This window comes from Lactuca virosa, chromosome 7 (assembly GCF_052849685.1).
Source record: "Lactuca virosa cultivar CGN04683 chromosome 7, Lactuca_virosa_CGN04683_v6, whole genome shotgun sequence".
Taxonomy (NCBI): domain Eukaryota; kingdom Viridiplantae; phylum Streptophyta; class Magnoliopsida; order Asterales; family Asteraceae; genus Lactuca; species Lactuca virosa.
The window spans coordinates 6,849,283-6,873,514 of NC_136432.1; positions in this window are offsets into that span (position 1 = coordinate 6,849,283).

Here is a 24,232-nt window from a genome sequence, read left to right on the forward strand (position 1 = left end):
AATATATATATATATATATATATATATATATATATATGTATAAGAGCAAGTCAGTCTTACCGTTAGTAGGCCTCATTCACGAAGTCAGTCTATAAGGGGGGTATAAGGTAGTTGCCTATAAAATGACAGCTTAATGGGTGTCCACTTTCACCCACCGCTTCCTTGACTGGTGGAGGGTCGTTAGACAAACGGGTAAGACAAGGACTATAATTCTCATTATAAGTATAATGATAAAGTAACTAAACCTTTTATAAATTCTCAATCTTAGTTACTTTAGGAAAATGTGAATTTGGTGCTAACCCATGAAATTACACTTTGTACCTTACCAAGTAGTTGGTGGAGCGTGTGTGGTTAACCGGCACACTAACTTGGACTTGACAAGGATAGAAAAGGGTGGCTTAAGGTTTATCATAGATCGGTGGAGTGCGTGTGGTTAACCGGCACATCGATTAGGTGATAAAATTAAGAGTACCAAGTTAATTTGCATGGTTATTCACACCTTGTTTGTGATCCTCGGCATCCCAGTCACAAACTTGAGAGGGCACAATCGAGATTTAAACATGTCATTGAAAAGTTCAATGAATATCAAAAGATCTAGGAGTTTCAAATCCAATTAAAACCTAATAATTTATTTCGTTTTTTTCATGGTGGAAGTTGGTGAATAGTCATTCGCCTACCTTCAAATATTTTGTAGCTTGGATTACGACATCCCTCTTCCAAGTTATAAAATATTGTGTTGGGTCCTAGCCTTAATATTTCATATTGGGTGTTCTATTAAGGACTTAAATCAACTAACTTGAATTTCTCCTATTGTAGATGTCTGGTTCAGACAACTATGATCTTCCCAAAACTCTTGGAACAAGCTTTCCTAATGAAGATGATGTCCTGCGATTGGATCATGGAAATCATACTTCTCTTCCTCCACCTCCTCCAATTATTCTCCCTGGCCCATAAGCTCGAAGACTTGAAAAATTCAAGATCACTCAAGCCCTACTTGCAATGAAACATAATGATGGAAGACCTGTGTGTACTCATGTCTTAGAGATGAAGTCACACATTGATAGGTTGAGAATGTTGGGTGTCGATATCCCAAGGAAGTTGGCTATTGACTGGGTTCTTCAGTCACTTCCTAAGTCGTATAGTGAGTTCATTAAGGACTACTATATGACAGATCACGACATGACCCTTATTGATCTTTCTTATTTGCTTGCTGCTGCTGAATCAGAAATGTTTTGGCGCACTGGAAAAGTAAATTTGGTTGGAAGGTCTATTTCTCAAACTTCCATGGACATTGACAATGGTTACATTGGAAGTCCAGAAAAGCTTTCTCTTCCCAATGGAAAGGGATCGGCCTTGGTCAACTCCGTTGACCAAAAGGTAAAGGGAAAGGCTAAGTATGTGATAGTCCCGTGTACCATTCCCAAAGAGTCTATATGTTTTATTGTCAAGAGAATGGGAATTGGTTGCGAAGCTGCCCTAATTACCTGAAAGATCTGAGAGAAGGAAGAATCAAAAAGATTGACTCTGCTTCAGGTAAGTCCACTATCTAACTCTGTTAAGTTCCTAATTGTTGATTCTTAATACATGATGTGACTAGGTTGCATTTTGATGTTTGGCAGGATCATGCAAAGGGAAGGAAGCTTAAAAGAAGAGTATGTTGAATCTGATCGCGAAGATGGATTTCAATCGCATGGTTCGAAGATCGGATTTTTGAGCTACTACTTAGGGGTTATGATAGATTGCTAGGAAATATGTAATAGCATAGTTTTCATTTAAAGTTGCATTGTAAGGAAAAGTTTTTTCCGCATTTTATAAATAAATAAAATTTGTTTTGTTTTATTTTATATCTCCTTGCAATGGCATTCATGGAAAATTGATGTTTGTATGTTTCTAGCAATATTGGAAATGTGAATTTGATTCTTTCATTTGTGGTAGTGTCTAAATTTACCAAATAAGGAAAGATTCTCATCACCCAAGTCTCAACTGGACAGAAACTTGGAATCATGCAAGATGTATTGTATGATGAATGATAATTTTTTCATCTTTGGAAAATTAAGACTAATTCCTTGTTCATATGTATATGTGAGTCAAGTGAAGGACAAGTGGACCAGGTACAGTCGGCTGTGTACTGGTCAGGTCCACCACAAAGATCGATAAGGCTATTCGTCATGATTTACTAAAGTTTAGTAAATATGGTTATACTTACAAGTTTAAGTATAATTCTGAAACATTGGAAAAGTTTCAATGAATGGCAGAACGAATGAGAAGAATCAAATTAGGCAGAAAGATAAAAGTTACTTGAATCTGAAAATATGGGAGAGTACTTTAGTCTCATGTTTTATGATCATCTTAATGATTATGAAACCATATCACAATTCATCCTCTAAGGACATCTTAGTGCGTTCTTATGACTAAGAAGAGGAGTCATGAATTGTTGAAGTGGTTAAATCAAGAAGATGAGTCATACTTCGTTCCCAAACAATTCTCAGAGTCATGCTCCAAGATTGTAACTTGAGTGACACATCTTAAAAAAGGTTTATAACACTTGTCAAATGTATGAGTAAAAGTTTTCCACTCTTGTACATTTGAAATTGGTAAGTTGATGATGTTTTGGATAAAACAAAGACCAACTAAGGCCAATTGTGTGAAGTGTTTGTCTTGATCAGAATCCGCATTATCTCTTGAATATTTGTTTGTCAAGGAATGGTTCTTGGCAAGAGAGTCTTATATGTCAAGAGGACAGTGGGAGTCTAAAAGGTCCTGAAAGAGTTTCAAGAACTGATCAAGAATAAAACCTATAGTTTATCACTAGCGCACGACTTGAGGTTTGTAACCTATCGTGTTGACATATTCCTATTTATGTGCCCATTCCAGTTAAAGTTGACTATGCATCTGAGTTTTACAAGTTCTCAGTTGTTTGCATAACCACTTGGAAGCAATGGCAGGCCCTTGTGCTGCCAGGTGGCAAGAAGTTAAGATTGCACAAGTCCGGTCCATATGAGTTTGGATTTGTCACTAACCTTGTCTTGCGATTATGGTTTTGACAAATTCACATGGATAGGAACACATACACCATAAAATCTAAGTGTCATAAGGTTTCTCTCCGATTCATGAAAATGATGGTGAGGAAACGCTTTCACTAAGTAGATTTTAAGTGGATAGCAATTGTGATATTTGCATTCTCAAAGTGGTTAGTGGAGCATGTGTGGTTAACTGGCACACTAACATGGACTTGTGAGAAATGGCAAAGGTCTAAACAATTGAGACTATGATTACGGCATCCCTTTTCATAGTTCTAAAAATTGTTTAGACACACATGTGAGCTATCTAAGGAAATGTGTATGATTTTGATAAAGTCTTATCAAAGCATCTCGTATCAGAAATCTGAACTTTGGTAAGAAAGTCAATAAAGTATTGATTTCTAGAAGTCCAGCTAATTTCTGGATACATGTCAAAGCTAGTGGGAGCATAAGTGTTATGCTAATAATTATCATGTTAGTGGGAGCATGATAATTATGATAAGTGTTGCAAGTTAGCAATGTTAATTATAGAAAACAAAAGTTTCAATTGGGAAAAGTTGTTTTGCTATAATTAAGGGAGAGGAAATTATACTTCATTTCAATTCTAAAAGCTTAGATTGAGATTTTAATCATCTTTAGTCAAGGATATATATATGGATTTTATGTTGGAATGGTTCAACATAAAGAAATTCTATATATATTGCGTTCTCAAAATTCGATTATGATTACGGCACCCCTCTTCATAGTCGAATTATGAAAACATGGAAAAAACAAAAATATTATAGCAAAAGATTGGTTTAGGATCATGTCTGTATGTGAGACTTCATGAATCGTGTCCCATATGCTTCGGATATAGGATCGATTACATATGCTATAATATTTATCCTTTCTAAATTTTCAAAATGCCTGGAGCATTTAGAGGGGAAAGGGCCTAGAATTGGATATGACTAAAATGATTAAGCAATTGTTGAGGACAATCTGAGGTTTTACCAAAGATTGGTTGCTCATGGACAGTTGGAAGTATGGTGTAAATTTTTGGAATGACCATATTGACATATTCTGAAAATAGGCAACTCTTGTTCAGAAGTGATAGTCAAAATGGGAATATGGAAATGTCTCCATAGGTGGAAGTTATTCAATCTGTGTAAGATTAGAAAACTTAATGCAAGAAGGATGTTTAAAGGAATGTACTTTGAATATGAGACTTCGTTTCCATGGAATTGATATCCATTGGAATACTTTGTAATGTTTGTTGCCAAGTCTTTATGACTTTTGTGCATAGTCATTGCAAGAGGATCAATGCATATGAGTTTAGAATCTGACAGATTTCGGTAAATGGCAGGAATTTGGAATTCTTACATTTACGATAAGGATTTGGGAGTGTGAAATGAGTATCATTGGAATTATGTTCAATTGATATATTCCACAAAGTAAGGATCATAAAAAAACATAGTGTGCATACTTGGTGTATGGCATAACTATTGTTTGGACAAACATAGTGTGCATGCTTGGAGCATGGCATGACTATTGTTTTAATTCAAGTATTAAGTTGATTATTTGAAACATTATGCAATGAATAATGTGTAATCAATATTGTGATAAATAAAAGGTGTTTTATTTATATTCATAAGTTCTGAGACCATATTGGATTCAATTATTCTTGTGTTTCACTTTGCATGTTTTGACTTCCCGAATAACTAGGTTATTCAAACTATCCACAGTCGATCATACGTTGGAAGTAAGTATTGAGGCAACACTGTCATGAAGGGTCTGTACTTTGTCTGGGACAAAGTGGATGCAGTGTTCATGAGTGCTCCTGGAATGAGATTCGAGTATTGGATTCAACCCACACTCATTTGAATCAATTCATGGATTTTATGACGAGTGAATCATGAGACGATAATATCTTATATTCTTCAAACGGAGTCGTGTGAGTTGTAGTTACGCATCAGTTGCACATTGACATATGTAAACGCAACTAGTAACTTGGTTGCTATAAAACTTATCGTTGTGTGTAATTTGATGAGTAAGTACAAGCGAAGACTTGGGTCAAAGTTTATCCATCCCTTTTACCCCTGGAGGGATAAAAGCGATATATGTGGGCCCCTCGATGATTTAGTGATGACACCCCAAAGTGCTTGGCCAAGCCTGGACTGATTTGATTTGTTCAATTAGTCAGTCATCATAAATCGGAAATCAGGAAACAACAAATGGACAGAGAGAATGATTATAATCAATGTCTCAGTCCATATGATATCTATAATGGAGGAATATATGATCCCTTATCTAATGGAAACGTCATTTGACTAGGTCAGAGTTCGGCAACGACTTTAAGAGCTACGATTGCTAGTCGGGATCTTGGAGTCATACGCAATAATAGTTTTAGACTTATCCAAGTGGGAGAGTGTTGGATTAGATGTCTAAGCCCATAACTATTATTGGTATGTATTCGACCCGAGAGTAGCTTGGTCCATTTGGGTTGCATGGCATCGGAACAATTGGATAGAAAAAATGAGAAAAAAAGGATACTTATGATTTATATTAATATATTATAAGTTCTAATATATTAATATGAAATCATATTATTTAATTAGTATTGATCAAGAATTAATTTAGAATTAATTTAGTGATAAAAAGGAACTAATTAAATATGGACTCTTATATATATATATATATATATATATATATATATATATATATATATATATATATATATATATATATAGGATGGGCCAAGTTCATTTATGTTGGGCTAAGCTTTCATGGATAGTCCATGGAGTTTTAACCCATGGATCCTATGGAAATGAAAGGTCATGGGTATTAGGGTGTACATGAATGTAACCCTAATCATCCACACTATATAAAGAGGTCTCTAGTTCATGAAATTGGACTAGTATATAGTACACAAGAGGGCAAATCCGATTTCATAAGAGTGAACATAAGTATTCTTCTTCTCAAGTTATTCCAAGGGTTTTTGGTATTGTGTGAACCATTTGAGGTGCAACACTTGGGGCACTAAGCTCTTAAAGGTTCAAGACTTCAAGCTCCATCAAAAGTTATGTCATTCTACTAGATTCTTGTATTGTATATACTTCATATTATGCTAGTTAGGATGAAACCTTGGAATATTGAATATTTGCATGTATAATAGAGAAAACATAGATCCAAGGTTTATAGGGTTGTATGTACACCATAGGAGTGTTATAATGCTCAAAACCCATCACTAATTTCTAATTAGGGTTTTATGTTTGTACGATAAGGAGAGGAGTTCACGAGTCATCCGCTGAGTGCAATTTGATACCCACAGTATGAGGTGAGTCTTCCTTCGCAGTAGCAGTGGGTCGAAGGCACCAAGGTCGGCCCACTAGTTTATGTTATAGTGTGATGATTGTCTTTGTGATAATTTTCAGTTATGCATGTATTTGCTTGATGACTCTGTCATTTATGTTATGACATTATGTGGTAGTAGTAGGGTGTGAAATAGACCCGGTATCTGGTTGAAATAGACTGAATGGGATTGCAAGCACCCAGATATGCTTGATAGTATCCGGTTGAGATAGACCAAAGGGGTAGGCAAGTACCCATATATGATTGGCAGTATCCGATTGAAATAGACCGAAGGGGGTAGAACGGCACCCAGATATGCTTGGCAGTAGGTTTGTTTGGTATGTGGTATTTTAGGGGAACTCACTGAGCTTTGTGCTTATAGTTTTCAGTTTCTGTTCCAGGTACTTCCAGTTCGAAGGGGAAGGGCCCGACCTGATCGCACCGCATCGCTCTATGTTTTTCCGCACTTAGTGATTTTGGGATTTGTACTCTGATAACATGTTACAATGTGACTCTTTCGAATATTTTGATATCAGTTTTTTATGAATTGAATGAATTTAAAAACAAAATTTTATCTATATTTTTGGGGACGTTACATGTTGAATCCACTTCTTCTCTTCCTCGGACTTACTTATAGGATTTTCGAGATCCTTATTGGCTTAAAGTAATGAAAGAAGAATACTCAGGTATTATGGCCAACAATACTTGGGAGCTTGTGGCTCGTATCAATGGTGCCAATGTTATTAATTGTATTTGGCTTTTCAAAAAGAAGCTAAATGTTGATGGCTCCTTGTCACGGTATAAAGCTCATCTTGTTGCAAATGGGCTACATCTATCCGTACTGAAACATTCCAAAAATCATGAACAAAAATTTTCATTATAAATTATTAAATAAAACCATAGTTATCAAAACACTTCATCGAAATAACCCCAACAGGAGATCTAATCAACTACAAAGCATGGGGCTTCCATGGCCATAAAGTTGGTACCTTTATGCCATGAAAACCCTTCAAGACCCTAGATCTGAAATGTTCTTCACTTGAGACATCCAAGTCCCAAGAATCATGTCATTTGAACCAAAACAAGCAAAATAACCCCAAAAAGGAGATCTAATAAACTACAAAGCAAGGTTCAAGCTTTATACCAGAAAAGTGACGTGGATGAGGCAAGGATTATGGATCTATATGCTCCTTCTTGTGTCTCTAAGCTCTTACTTCTTCCAATAGCTTCAAGTATACACCAAAACACTCAAAAATAGATCACAAACACTCAAATGGCTTTCGGGTTTTCAAGAATTAGGGTTTGGGACTTGGAGTCTGGAAATGAGGCCAACATGAAAGGTTTAAGACGTTTAAATAGGGTGCAAACCCCGGAAATTAGGGTTTCACCTCTTCCAGCCTACTCGTCGAGTTGAGGCCTCCCAACTCGTCGAGTAGGTTCCTTAACACGTGTCCCAAATCATCTCTACTCGACGAGTTTGGGGCTCCCAACTCGTTGAGTTTCTCTACAAAAGTGAATAAATTATAATTTTAAATACATACTAGGAACCATACGTTACAATTCTCTCCTAATTGTCTCAGACTTCGTCCTCGAAGTATTTTGTCTCGAATAATTCTGGATAATGCTCTCTCATCTCCTCCTCTGGCTCCCATGTCCACTCTGACCCCTTGCGGTGCTGCCACTGCACCTTCACCAACTGTACAACCTTCTTCCTCAAGCTTTTCAGCTTCCGGTCTGAGATCACCACTGGTCTCTCAATGTTGTTCAGGCAGTCATCCACCTGAATATCATCTAAAGGCACAACTGGGGAATCGTCCACCAAGCACTTCCGCAGCTGGGAGACATGAAATGTACTGTGGATCTGACTAAGCTCTGCTGGAAGATCCAAACGATAAGCAATGTGGCCCACCCGAGCCAAAACCCTGAACGAACCGACATACCTGGGACCCAGCTTGCCCCGCTTCCTGAATCGGATGACACCTTTCCAACGTGACACCTTCAGGAGAACCATATCTCCCACCTGGACCTCTAAATCCGATTGGCTCTTGTCGGCATAGCTCTTCTGTCGACTCTGTGTTGTCTGAAGCCTGCTCCGAACCTGTTGTATCATCTCAGTAGTCTTGAGTACTACCTCAGTACTCCCCATGACTCTCTGACCGACCTCACCCCAACAAATTGGGGTCCTACACTTCCCCCTGTAGAGCATCTCGAAGGGAGGTCGATCTATGCTGGCGTGATAACTTTTGTTATACGAAAATTACGCTAATGGAAGATATGTATCCCAATTGCCGTTGAAATCCAATACACATGCGCGCAACATGTCCTCGAGAGTCCGGATCGTCCTCTCACTCTGCCCATCCATTTGAGGGTGGAAAGTTGTACTGAAGTGAAGACGAGTACCCATCTCGTCATGAAACCGCTTCCAAAATCTGGAAGTGAATCGAACATCTCGGTCTTACACAACCGAAATTGACACTCCATGACGTGCCACCACCTTGCGTACACAGATCTCAACTAGCTTCTCAGCCGATATACTCTCCTGGATCAGGATGAAATGTGCGATCTTGGTCAACCGATCCACGATGACCCAAATCGAATCCACTCCGCGTGCAGTCCTGGGAAGCTTTGTGATGAAATCCATGGTGATGTCTTCCCATTTCCACACGGGAATCTCCAACGGCTGCATCTTGCCGTGAGGTCGCTGGTGTTCGGCCTTGACTTTCCTACAAGTCAAGCATCTCTCTACATACCAAGCCATGTCCCGCTTCATGCAGGACCACCAGTAATCAGGGCGAAGATCCCGATACATCTTCGTCGCCCCGGGATGAATGGAGAACCTAGACTTATGGGCCTCCTCCATTAGAACCTGGAACACCCCGCCCTAGTAAGGAACCCAGACCCTCCAATGCAGAGTCAGCAACCCATGGCTATCGTAATCAAATGAAGCCACCTGGCCTATGATCCGCTCACACTTCCGACACTCCTCTTTCATACCCTCGACCTGCGCCTCCCAAATTCGTTCCAGCAACGAAGTAATCATTGTTATCCCCAGGCATATGTCTCGGATCGGGGCCGCAACCGCGTTGCGGCTAAGAGCATCAGCCACTACATTGGCCTTCCGCTGGTGGTAGAGGATCTCACAATCGTAGTCCTTCACCACATCTAACCAACGACGCTGCCTCATGTTCAGATTCGGCTGATCCATCAGGTACCTCAAGATCTTGTGGTCCGTGTAAATGGTACAATGAACCCCATAGAGGTAGTGTCGCCAAATCTAGAGGACGAAAACCACAGCCCCCATCTCCGAATCGTGCGTCGGATAATTTGCCTCATGAGGCTTCAACTGCCTCGAGGCGTACGCTATCATGTGATCCCACTGCATCAGCACTGCACCCATACCCATGATCGAAGCGTCACAGTAAACCACGAAATCGTCGACGCCTTCCGACAAAATCAGAATCGGTGCCTCGCACAACCGTTGTCTGAGAGTCTCGAAACCTGCTTGCTGCTAAGGCCCCTAGCGGAATGTCACCGACTTCTTGGTCAGTCGGGTCAAGGGTGTAACGACCCAAAAATCAAGGGTCAAAATTTCATTTTTAATATAGCTAAAACATTGATACCATTTATTTCAAACATCTCAAATCATCATTAAGTAAAACATTTACCAGAGTTTATCCCAAAATCATTCATTGCGGAAATCATAGGTGTGTGCACTGCGATAAATTCGAGCTCTTCCTATCCAAATCGATGATACCTGAAACCAAAACTGTAAACCGTAAGCACAAAGCTTAGTGAGTACCCCAGAGCATACCCCACACACAATCCACATAACGCATATCATATTAGCTATAAAAGTTATCTCTACCATATACCACATATCATATTAGCTATACAAGCTATCTCTACCACATACCACATATCATATTAGCTATACAAGCTATCTCTACCACATATCATATTAGCTATACAAGCTATATCTACCACATAAGGATGTTGTGGGCTCCCCCAGGGTCTTATACCATCATCCCATGGGCTCCCCCACATGGTCTTTGCCTAGGAATGCCATGGGCTCCCCCACATGGTCTTATATCCAATTGCCATGGGCTCCCCCCGGGGTCTTCCATGCAATAACATACATAATCACATAACATATCATATATCATATAAATATCTACACATAACACAAACATAAACCTGTAAGGATGACATGGGCTACCCCACATGGTCTTAACCTGGGAATGTCATGGGCTACCCCGCATGGTCTTACGTCCAATTGCCACGGGCTCCCCTCGGGGTCTTCCATGCAAGTATCACAAAGACAACTAGCATATCATATATTATATAATCACTAGCATACAACTTAGCATAAAGCTAACTACCATACCACAAATCTCTACTACAGCTAGTGTACCACATAACATAACATGGGTCGGCCTTGGTGCCTTAGACCCATTGGTATGGTGAGAATACTCACTTGACACTACTGAAGTCCCGCGAATAAAACTCCAGCTGCTGGTTGACAGATTCCCAAACTGTCAACATCAAACAATACCCAATTAATAATTGGGTTCCAAGCCCAAGGTCCACATCACACTCCAAAGGCCCAAAAGCCAAGTAATGGGCCAAAGCCCAACATATGACCCAATTTTCCAAGTTGGGCCCAAACCTCTACATGGACTAATTTTAAGGCCCAACCAATTATTATAGCCCAAACAATTGGCATTCTGATGGCCCAATGGCTAATAGTCCTCAAGGCCCAATCATGGCCCACTTATGGCCTAATTTTCCAAATTGGGCCCAAGCCTCTCTAATGGGTATTATCCTGAAGCCCAATAATTTCCCTTAGTCCATAATGTGTTCCCAATTGGCCCACAAAGGCCCACATCAGCATTGTCCAATAACTGGCCCAACAAGCATCCAAACCTAATTAGGGTTTTTCACATAATATGACGACTAGGGTTAAGTGTTCCTACTTAACCCATTAAGGACTTAATCCATTAAGTCCAAACATACAATGAAATTGAGCTTGAGTCATCACTTCACTCCAATGGTCCAAAATGCGAGTCCCGATATGTCCAAACCAATAATCCCAAAATTAGGGTTTTATGCCATCAAGGTTTTCCAAACCCTAATTAGGGTTTCCTACCCAATACTAGCCCATTAATCACATGGTTGGGCTTTTAGGTCAATTAGAGCTTCATTGGGCCCATTAGGGTTTCATTAATCGGGCACCATCCACTACCACCTCGGGTAGTGGTGGTCGATGGCGGCTCACGGTGGTGGTTACAGGTTTTCTTTTCATTATTTTGTCATGATTACACTTTACAACACCATTCCCAATAACACACACACACTCCCTAATCATAAACACACACACACAGCCACCTTAGTGGTGGCCAGTGGTGGTACATGGCGGCAACCACCACCTCACGGTCGTGGTGGTGGCCTTTTCTTAATTTTCCAGCCAAAAAAAACTACATACAACACACACACTAAAACACGCCTCTTGCTTGGGAATTAACATGACCACCCACCTCATGGTGGCGTACGGCGGACCGGTAAAACCAAGGAGAGGCGGTGATTTGCGATGGCAGCAGCAGTTAATCGGTGGTGTGGACGGTAGTAGCCACCATGGCCGGTTGCCATGGTGGTTCTTCACAACCCTACTCAAATAACAGCCCACACACACACAAACACACAACATTTCGAGGTGGCAACCGGTGACCGGAACAACTGAAACGTGCCAAGAGGCGGCAACAGCGGCGCTTACGACGACGACTTCGTCTTCTTCACAGAGGCGGTGCAACGACGGTAGATGGCGGCCTTGAACGACAGCCACCGCAACAGGAACACGAGACCCACGATGGTCCTCATCGTCACCGGCAAGGGAAACGACGATAGGGTCATGGACGTCGGTGGTTGCTGGAGGGTCATGGTGGTTCATATCTTCAGCGGAGTGACACAGCGACGGCTCGGTGGTCGGAGAAGCAAGGGGGTAGGGTGGCGGCCGGTGAGGGATGCATAAGGGGGAGGTGACGACTGATCTCTGTTAGGGTTAGGGTTTCGAAGGTGGTAACTATATATACCCGATCCCTTCAAAACATATCTCCATAATAACAACTATGGTCCCTCCCATCTAAATTCATTTCAAATTAAGTCCAAAACTTACACTTTAGCCCCTGACCCCATAAAATCTTTTCAGCTTTAATCCAATACTTACCATTCAGCCCTTAACTTCCAACATCTCTTCAAATTAAGTCCGAATAATACCAAACACCCCCTGACCTCTAAAATCCTTTGCAAAACATGTCCTGAAATTACACTTTAGCCCCCGAATAATCCAAATTATAACATTCGGCTCTCCAAAACCAACACTCCACTAAATAATATGGATTTAGGGCGACTATTCGTTCATCAACTTTATCTATTTATTTATTTAATAAACAGGATGTTACAACTCTTCCCCACTTAAATTAGATTTCGTCCTCGAAATCATCCCTTACCATCCCTTACACGCCCGACAACTTGGACGACGTGGTCACAACCACAAGCATACCATAACCTCTCCAAGGCAACCCAAACCGACCCCGCAGGGTTGTAAAACCCGAAGATGAACGAATTCCTTGCAGCATGGTCGCTTCTACTTTGTCTGAGATCTGTAGTCTCGAGATGGTCTGTCTCCTTGACAGACTGCCCACATCGAATCATCATCGAACTGATTCCACAACAACCAGCCTAGCTATAATACTTCCCACCCGTAATACCTTGAGGCTTCCTAAAGAGCAAAATCACCGGTCAACTGCGGCTACCGAATAACAAGCAATTCCACATACGGTCCCCAAATCACTAAACCCATTTAGACTCTTCTGGCTACCAGTTGCTGCTTTTCGAAAGCAGCCCAGACCTCCCTGATCTCACTTTATCTGTCAACTACTCGGAACATCGGACACCTAACCGATTGCTGGGTCAAAATCACATGTAGCAGTCCCGTGCGACCTCCGAAGGATACATCGTCTAACGATAACTGCACTATCTATACAGCCACTCATGGCTCCTTCAATCCATTCGACCCATCCGATCATGATAGACTGACAATCTGTCGCCACTGAATCCGACGCAAAAAGGTGAATGCTACCAGTTTAACTGTAGTCTTACATCACAACCGGTCTCCTTCAACCTATCGTTCCCTGATTCCAATTATATTGTGACCCACTCACAACCTTGCGATCTGGCCCACACTGGCCTAAGTCATCCGACGAATCCGTAAATGCCACAACTACCCTGCAACTTGTCTGTATCTCCCACACTATCTGGCCGTTGTGAATGCTATGGCTCCCCCATAGTCTTACAACACTTTCCACACTATCTGTCTACTAGTGAATGCTACGGCTCCCCTGTAGTCTTACAACACTTTCACCCTACTGAACATGAGTGTATGTTACGGCTCCCCCGTAGTCTTGAAACACTTTCATCATGACTAACCATTAGTGAATGCTACGGCTCCCCCGTAGTCTTACAACACTTCCATACCAACTGACCATTAGTGAATGTTACGGCTCCCCCATAGTCTTACAACACCCTCATCCTAACACAACCGTAGCCCAATACCTTACCCCTAATCTATCAATTCGAAACGCATATAGAGTTGATCACACACTCGACCGAACACCTGAACTGAACTCAATTCATGACTCCGCTTCCCGGAATTCTGCTATCAAGTCCCAAAAAGACGCGGTTCACACGCTGGGGAGTTTTACCAAACTCCAAAGTCTCACAACTCTCAAACCAAATGGCCACTTGGCCCACCATCTTCCTCGATGAGGATGAGAAACCCATCCCGGTCTCATACCTGTCCCTGTCTTGCATACTTGCGCGATCCTCCCTCACTTAGATTCGACTAAGTATTCACAATCCATGAGATTTGAAGGATTCTCAATCCTTCTTACTCTTAAATAACCAACTGCTGACCACCTGTTTCTTACCCGTGCGAGTGCTCTATTGCTGTCCCAAATCCCAAAAGACCACACAGCCCAAAAAAAAATCAGACGAACGCTTCTTGAATCCTAGCGTAACTAGTAATCTCAGACGCCTTGAAATGATGTCGCACCTATATCTTGATGTCCAATAACCGATGCCCAGACCAACGCCTCAACAGTAAACCACTTCCCCTGGGGCTTCCAAAAGCCGACCCAAGCATAATGGCTGAGTCACCAATCCTGTCCGTAGACCTTCCGCATCATGTCCCTAAACCGATCTCAACCATAGACCTAGATAACATTGAACGCTCCAAACCAGCAAAGAGTGATACAACCTTTCACTAACCACCCCGTAACTCACGGTATGCAATTGGCATATGACAATGTTTGAAGGTATAATCCAACACAAGAAGGGTAACAAACCTAGAGATACACTTACTAAGACCCTCAAAACGAAAACTCCCTCGTGCAGTTTTCCGCAAGAACTGTACTGAATCCGGCCCTGCTGGCCTCTCAAAAGCTGACTCGAACTCTTGGGTCTCTTTCCGGTACCCTTTAATATATGCACATGATCTGGCCCCCTTTTCCCAATGTGCTCCGAATCAATCCCTGTTCTCGAGCTCTACAAATCATATCATTCAGGGTCTCGTGCCCTGGCACACTCACCGGCTCAATCATTCACGGCTGACCTGCAGTAGCTGAAGCAACCTCTACCCTAAGTCGGGCTACAAACTACCACCAAGAAATAATCTCTAATCTCAAAAGTGCAATAGATCGCACAGTCAACCCTTTCTGCCTGATACAAGAGATCCAAGGCGAACTCAAAATCCGGGCAATCCTTCCACTAACTAGCTCTCCATCAGAGTCGGGACCGAACCCTGGTCCTTCCCCTTGCGTGCTCATCCGCATTCTGCACAGCAGCTGTCCCCACGGTCCAATCATAACCAAGAAGTATCCTTCCTATAAGCTTCTTAGATTCTCCAAGACTCTCACTGATTCGAGTATGGATCCTGTGATTTCAGTAGTACGGGCCCATACTACCTTCCACACCTATCCATACTTTCCTCAACAATCCTCCCGAATCCTCTAAGTCACCTACTCCACTGGTGCACCAAATATCCGCTACACAGCAACACAATACCTAACAAAGCAATTCCTAGGCTCCCCATAGGTTCCCAACTTCACCGAACCGCCCCACTAACTCACTGGAGCATATCCTTGGCTTTCCTAGGTTCCCAACCTCACCCTACCATCAGCTCCTGAAGAACTCCCCATGATGCCAGTCATCCACCTCCTGGATATCGTCATATCCACTTAATGGCTGACTCCCATCACTCAGGAGTTCCACAAAGCACAAAGCAAGCAACATTCGTGCAATAGCACTCCGATCCAAAGGACTGTCATAGAACATTCAGCCCACATATCGTAACTCGTGCTATCCACATCCATCCATCCTCACTGTCGGCTGCCTTATGCATGCAAATTATACACAAAACAGGATCTAATAGACTGTCGAATAATAGACTCTACCCTAGGACCACAACCAGACAAGGAACAGGAAATAAGGCCAAATCAATTATTCTAAGGCTATAAGATCCTAACCGTATACAATTTTAAAAGCATACACGTAGCAGTTACTAATACCAATAATCATTTTCATTCTAGCATGGCATCAAATATTCCCAAGGCTACAAGCATCACATATCAGGCCAATCTATTGCTGACTACTCAGCACTAGCATGCAAGTCTACTAGCTGATACAACATATACAGGCATCTCCTCTAGCCCTAACTAGCATGTGATTCACAGATTCATAATCAAATCATAACAGATAACAATGTGGGTATTCTGGGGAAACTTACTTGAGCTCGGTTGATTGCATGCACCACACCCTTTCTTGTCTTATAAGTTCTTCCCTTAAAACATTTTTCTTTTGAAAACTTTACAGATCCTCAGTTTGAGTTCAGACACACCCGAAGGTATACCCGAATCTCTCAAACCAAGGCTCTGATACCAACTTGTAACGACCTAAAAATTAAGGGTAAAAATTTCATTTTTAATATAGCTAAAACATTGATACCATTTATTCCAAATCATCATTTAAGTAAAATATTTATCAGAGTTCATCCCAAAATCATTCATTGCGGAAATCATAGGTGTGTGCATTGTGATCAATCCGAGCCCTTCCTTTCCAAAACGATGATACCTGAAACCATAAACAAACCTAAAATGGGTCGGCCTTGGTGCCTTAGACCCATTGGTATGGTGAGAAGACTCACCTGCAGTGGCGGATGCTCTTAGGGGCCAGGAGGGGCCATGCCCCCCCCCCCCCCCCCCCCGGTTTTGACGTTCAAAATACCTGTATATATGTAAATTAATTATGAAAAATCACCAAAATGACTAATTAGGCCCCATTGTTTTAAACATTCTTAAGCTTACTGTATGCATGTAATATACTAGTTATTAAGTAAGAGACTATATAAACAAACGGAAATTCCGAAAATCACTGCAAAAAATCAAATCTAAAACTTGTTTGTTTAGGAAACCAAATCAATCAAGAAACTCGTCTTAAAACTCTATAAAAATCCACCAATCTATAATCTTGTAAGCTTTGAGTTCAAGAAAATAATAAATCACAAGAACTTATTCCAGTTGTAAAGAAAAAAAATCTCAAAGCTGACCGAAAATGCCGCCTCCACTTTTTGCCTCCTCACCGGTTGCCATTCAGTGCATTTCTCTCTCTATGCTGGTCGCCGATCTGCTCACAGCCTCCGTAGGATCTCTTCGCTCTCTGTCAGTAGCATGGTTGTCGCCTGTGACCTCCTTGTACTCGGCTGCCGCTATTTCTCTGATTTTCCTTACTGCCGGAGTAACAAAGAAAGTGTAGGTATTTGGTATCCCTGTAACTTTTTCTTTTTCTCTGTCATTATTTGATATATAGAACTGATTGTGAATATATCTATCTAAAAGATATGAAAAGACTAAAGAGTCTAAAAGCTGCAAAAACCAACTTTTATTTTATTGAATAAACAAATTTATTTATTAATTCTTATTATTCCTTGTTCTCTTAAAATGGAAATGAAAGACAATCAAAATAATCATTAAGAAGTACAATATATATGCAAGTAATTAGTATGGAATGAGTAACTAGAATCTTATGAGTAAATCGTAAAATATAAATCCAGCAAACATATTAAAAAAATTGATCAGTATGGTTATAATTTTATAATATAAATATATCTATTAATTATATTAATTTGTATATTTGTTAAAATTGCTTGTTTGTTAGAATATGGTTGTTTGTTAGCAGATATTTGTATCTTAGATCATTATGTAAATGTAGTTATTTGCTAACTTTTATGTAGTGTATCACTATAAAAATCAATCTATCTTTATATGGTTTGTATTGAAAATTTTATTTCGGCCCCTCCAGTTTTAGGGCTTGTGTTTCGCCCCTGCTCACCTGAAACTGCTGAAGTCCCGCGAATAAAACTCCAGCTGCTGGTTGACAGATTCCCGAACTGTCAACATCAAACAATACCCAATTAATAATTGGGTTCCAAGCCCAAGGTCCACATCACACTCCAAAGGCCCAGAAGCCAAGTAATGGGCCAAAGCCCAACATATGGCCCAATTTTCCAAGTTGGGCCTAAATCTCTACATGGACTAATTTTAAGGGCCAACCAATTATTCTAGTCCAAACAATTGGCATTCTGATGGCTCAATGGCTAATAGTCCTCAAGGCCCAACTATGGCCCACTTATGGCCCAAATTTCCAAATTGGGCCCAAGCCTCTCTAATGGGTATTATCCTGAAGCCCAATAATTTCCCTTAGTCCATAATGTGTTCCCAATTGGCCCACAAAGGCCCACATCAACTTTGTCCAATAAGTGGCCCAACAAGCATCCAAACTCAATTAGGGTTTTTCACATAAAATGACGACTAGAGTTAAGTGTTCCTACTTAACCCATTAAGGACTTAATCCATTAAGTCCAAACATACAATAAAATCGAGCTTGAGTCATCACTTCACTCCAATGGTCCAAAATGCGGGTCCCGATATGTCCAAACCAATAATCCCAAAATTAGGGTTTTATGCCATTAGGGTTTTCTAAACCCTAATTAGGGTTTCCTACCCAATACTAGCCCATTAATCACATGGTTGGGCTTTTAGGTCAATTAGAGCTTCATTGGGCCCATTAGGGTTTCATTAATCGGGCACCACCCACTACCACCTCGGGTAGTGGTGGTCGATGGTGGCTCACGGCGGCGGCTACCACCTCGCGGTGGTGGTTACGAGTTTTTTTTCATTATTCTGTCATGATTACACTTTACAACATCATTCCCAATAACACACACACACTCCCTAATCATAAACACACACACAGCCACCCTAGTGGTGGCCGGCGGTGGTACATGGCGGCAGTCACCACCTCACGGTGGTGGTGGTGGCCTTTTCTCAAATTTTCGGCCAAATGAAACTACATACAACACACACACACACACACTAAAACACGCCTCTTGCTCGGGAATTAACACGACCACCCACCTCATGGTGGCGTACGACGGACCGGCAGAACCACGGAGAGGCGGTGAATTGTGATGGCAGCAACAGTTAATCGGTGGTGTGGACGGTAGTAGCCACCATGGCCGGTTTCTAGGATGGTTCTTCACAACCCTACTCGACTGACAGCCCACACACACGAACACACAACATTTCGAGGTAGCAACCGGTGACCGGAACAACTGAAACGTGCCAAGAGGCGGCAACAGCGGCGCTTACGGCGGCGACTTCGTCTTCTTCACAAAGGCGGTGCATCGGTGGTAGATGGCAGCCTTGAACGATAGCCACCACAACAGGAACACGAGACACACGATGGTCCTCATCGTCACCGGCAAGGGAAACGACGATAGCGCCATGGACGTCGGTGGCTGCTTGTAACGCCCGTAGATCCGGGCTAGTCAATTTAGAGATAATAGGGGTCGAAAACGAATTTTCGACAAAAGATTATTTAGAATAAATAATCTTAACCAAGTTGTAGAATATGTCTCAAGGTTTCCGTACATATAAAGAACGCCGAAATTCGAGTTATAACGAAGAAGTTATGACCCGCCGAAGTTTTACGGCAAAACCGGCACGGCACCGGGAGACGTACATAGTGAATTTACGATAGAGCGAGTTTTAGCCTTAGCAATCTAAACGAAAGTCGTAGAAAACTTTAAACCGAGAGCGTCCATAAAAAGAACGCCCAAATCTGACTTCGTATGAGGAAGTTATGATTTTTCGAAGTTTCGGCTTAGCAGTGTACAGCCCGAAGATTCGAGTATTAGATCGAGCGGTTTTTAGCCAACACAACCTAAACAAGAATCTAAGATCTCGTTAATAGTAGCGTAACGATAAAAATACAGACGAAAACGGACGTCGGATGAAGAAGTTATGAAATTTTAACGGACCAATCGTGTCCCGGCCTGTTAAGAATATAACTTTTAAAATAGAGTCAAAATTAGCCGACGGAGTCTAGACGAAAGTTGTAGAGTATGTTCCCGCCTTATCGTGGATATAAAGAACGTCAAAAACGGAGCTCGTATGCAAAAGTTATGATTTTTAGAAGTCGGAGTAGAAAATCACGAAATGTGATGCGAGATAGATGACGTGGCTCGATCTGAGCCGTCCGATGAAGGCCAGCCTCGCATCCGATGAACGCCACGTCGCTTCGCACTACGCCCCGCGTACCTTCGGTGTTATCCGCCTGTCCGAGTGCGAGCCGGCTGGAACACGCCTGGCAACCCTATCCGAGACTACGCCCAGCGTAGCTGCTGGACGCGCAGCGTAGTCCGAGGCTGCTGGAGGCTATAAATAGCATGCGAGCCTTTCCGAAATTTTCACACCTTTCTTCATTTCTTCTCACACTACTTTCTCTCTCTAGGGTTTTGAACCCTCCCTAAAGTCTAGGTGAATCCCTAGCACCCGAAGGAAGCTCCGAGACTCCCAGAGTCCCGAGAAAAAAGGTCTTTCGGTTTCGGAAACGCTGCTCCGAGCAAAGCCCGGTTTTCTTTAAAATCTGCTGTAAGTGAGCTACGCCTATGCTATTTTTAATATAGCTTTTAATAATTATAGTAATGTTATTAGGTCCTTAAAATAATTATTTGGGCTATTATTATGGGTTATATTGAGTGTTATTTAACGCTTATATACTAATAATAATAGCTAGACTATTAATTAGTCGCGGTTAACGTTAAAACTAAACTCTAGTGGTATTGATACTAGGTTTTGGTCAAGGAAAAATTGTTTTGAGATAACGAAGTGTTGTTCAAGTACCGAGTCACCACCTAAACAGGTGAGTGCATAGTTACTTTCATCTTACACATAGATATGAACTATTTTATATAAATTACGTGCTACGTGTGCATATTATCTGTATACTTGCTATCTATGATGTATGAACGATTGTATACACGTTTTAAATGATTTAAACTGTATATGTATTTTATATCTACAAAATGTGTTGGGTAAAACATGGGTAGATGTAATAGTTGTTGTGTGACAAAAAATAAAATGATGAGAAGTGATATAGACCATGAGATAAGGGTGAGAGGTAAACCATGAGAGAAGCCTTTTACCCATGTGTTGGCCCCGTCATTCAGCAGAGTATGGATGACAACCACGGACTATTCTAGACAGTCCAGTGGACACTAGCAGGCTCGCAACCTGTAGGTGTTTTGAACTATGTATTCACCAGATGTACTCTAAAAACTCGTTGACATGTATTGCGAGTGGATTCTCGGAAACAATATTGTCGATAAACAAACCCTGGCGACTATGAGACGTAGTGCCTAAACCCTGGCGACTATGCGACGTAGTGCCTGTTGTATAAACCCTGGCGACTATGAGACTTAGTGCCTAAAACCTGGCGACTATGCGACGTAGTGCCAAATGAGTAGACTCTGGCAACGATGGATTTCGTGCCGATTCCTTAGGATAATCCTTAAGAATAAATGAACGAGGAATAGTTGATTCTTAGGGTAGAATAAAGAAGATAATGGGGAAGGGTAATTGGGTTGATTGTTTGTTGTTTAAACATAATAATTATATTATTGTGGGTTGAAAACCCTATGTACTCACCAGGTTTCCCAACCTGACCCACTCAAGCTTATTTGTATCACAGGTGTCGATATGAAGCCACTTTACACTGAGGGATTTAAAAGAGATATAGATCACTAGTGATAATGAATGTAAGTTCTGTTTATGCTTATGTTTCTGTATTGACGATGACATCCCAATGTTTTAAAATGAATAAAAATACATTTCTTCGGAAATGCCTTGATAACGTATTTATCATGTTTTTCTGGGAACAAATTCCGCAACATTTTTATTAAAAGAGGTACTCTGATTTTTATAAAGCATAAACAAAATCGGTCTTTTCTGGCCGTGAAAATGGGGATGTCACACTGCTGGAGGGTCACGGTGGTTCATGTCTTCAGCGGAGTGGCACAACGACGACTCAGTGGTCGGAGAAGCAAGGGGGTAGGGTGGCGGCCGGTGAGGGAGGCATAAGGGGGAGGTGACGACTGATCTCTATTAGGGTTAGGGTTTCGGAGGTGGTAACTATATATACCCGATCCCTTCAAAACATATCTCCATAATAACAACTATGGTCCCTCCCATCTAAATTCATTTCAAATTAAGCCCAAAACTTACACTTTAGCCCCTGACCCCATAAAATTTTTTCACCTTTAATCCAATACTTACCATTCAGCCCTTAACTTCCAACATCTATTCAAATTAAGTCCGAATAATACCAAACACCCCCTGATCTAAAATCCTTTGCAAAACAAGTCCTGAAATTACACTTTAACCCCCGAATAATCCAAATTATAACATTTGGCTCTGCAAAACCAACACTCCACTAAATAATATGGATTTAGGGCGACTATTCATTCATCAAGTTTTTATATTTATTTATTTAATAAACAGAATGTTACAAAGGGAACAACAATCTTGGAGAAATCTTGGATGAATCTCCGATAATAACCCGCCAGACTAAGAAAACTCTGAATCTCAGATGGAGACCTCGAAACCTCCCACTGCATCACGACCTCTACCTTTTCCGGATCGACCAGAATACCCTTTTGGTTGACAAGGTTCCCCAGAAACTGAACCTCGCACAACCAAAACGTACACTTGGAGAACTTTGCGAAAAGTCTCTCCATCCTCAGTGTCTCCAGCACCTCCCTCAGGTGCTCCTCGTGATGCTCCTGAGTCTTGGAGTAAACCAATATATCATCAATGAAGACTATCACAGACCGATCCATCATCGGTTTGCACACGCGGTTCATGAGATCCATGAACGCTGCAGGAGCATTGGTGAGCCCAAATGGCATCGCCACGAACTCGTAATGACCATAGCGAGTCCGAAAGGCTGTCTTCTGCATATCGTCCTCCCTGACTCGCATCTGGTGATAACCCGATCGCATATCAATCTTGGAAAACCAAGATGCACCCTAAAGCTGGTCAAATAAATCGTCAATCCTCAGAAAGGGATAACGGTTCTTCACCGTTACCTTATTCAACTCCCGATAATCTATACACATCTGATGTGACCCGTCCTTCTTCTTCACAAACAGAATCGGGGCTCCCCATGTAGAACTGCTCGGCCGAACGACCCTATCATCCGCTATCTCCACATCAAGTGGACAGTCCAACTCTCTAGGAGCTCCCACAAATCGCTTGCTGAGCACGAGAGACACAAAAGATCGGGTAGCCCCCGAATCAAATAATACCATAACAGATATACCGTTCACAAGGAACGATCCTATAATGAAACACATAATCATAAGCAATAATCAATATAAATAAAGAGATAAGGAGAACATACATACCCGTCACAACATCGGGAGTTGCACGTGCCTCCTCTGCTGTCAGCTGGAAGGCCCTGCTCTTCGCCACTAGCGCCTCCGTCCGGCAGAGACGGCCGTCGGTAATCCTTAATGTAGCAGGAGCGGGTGTCGCCACCTAACATGTTGCTGCTAAACTCTGACACTGGGACCTCTTGTGGCCCCTATGATTGCACTGAAAGCAAATCAAATCAGATAATGTCATGGTGGTGGTGGTAGCAGTACAATCCCTGCTGACATGACCAGTTCGGCCGCACTTAAAGCAGCCCGAACTACCCGCCATGCACGCCCCCTCGCGCATCTTGCCGCACTTGCCACAACGGCTGTGGCCCTACTGGCTCCTCGATCTGTGATCTGATACCTTAGGCTTCTTCCCCGAACTCCCTGTCTGAACCCCATCTGGTTCCTCTTCCCCTCCATCTCTAAATCCAGTTCCCTCTCTCGAGCCCTCACAATCATATCTTCCAGCGTCTTGCAGCTGAATCGACTCACAAACTGGCGGATATCACTCCGCAGCATCTCATGGTACCGTACCTTGTTCATCTCCCCGTCTGCTACGTACTGCAGAACAAGAAGGGTCCTCTTCCTAAACATGGCGGTGATCTCAGTCACCGTCTTGGTAGTCTGCTGGAGATCCTGGAACTCCCTCGCAAGCTGTTGCACCTCGATCACAGGTGCAAACTCGGCCCTGAACCTGGCCGAGAAATCACTCCAGGTTATCGCATCAAGAGCGACATCATCTCCAATAGCATGCCCAACCTCCTCCCACCAGTCACGTGCTAAGTCCTTCAGGAGACAGGAAGCAAGTCGGACCTTGTCCCCATCGGGACTGTTGGATTAATGTCTAAGTCCATAACTATAATTGGTAAGACTTGACCCGACCCGGCATGGTCCATTTGGGTTGCATGGCATCATGCATTTGGATAGACTATAATGAGAGAAATAACACTTAAGGTTGGTTAATATATTATAAGTTCTAATATATTAATAAGGTTATTTAATTAGTATTGATCAA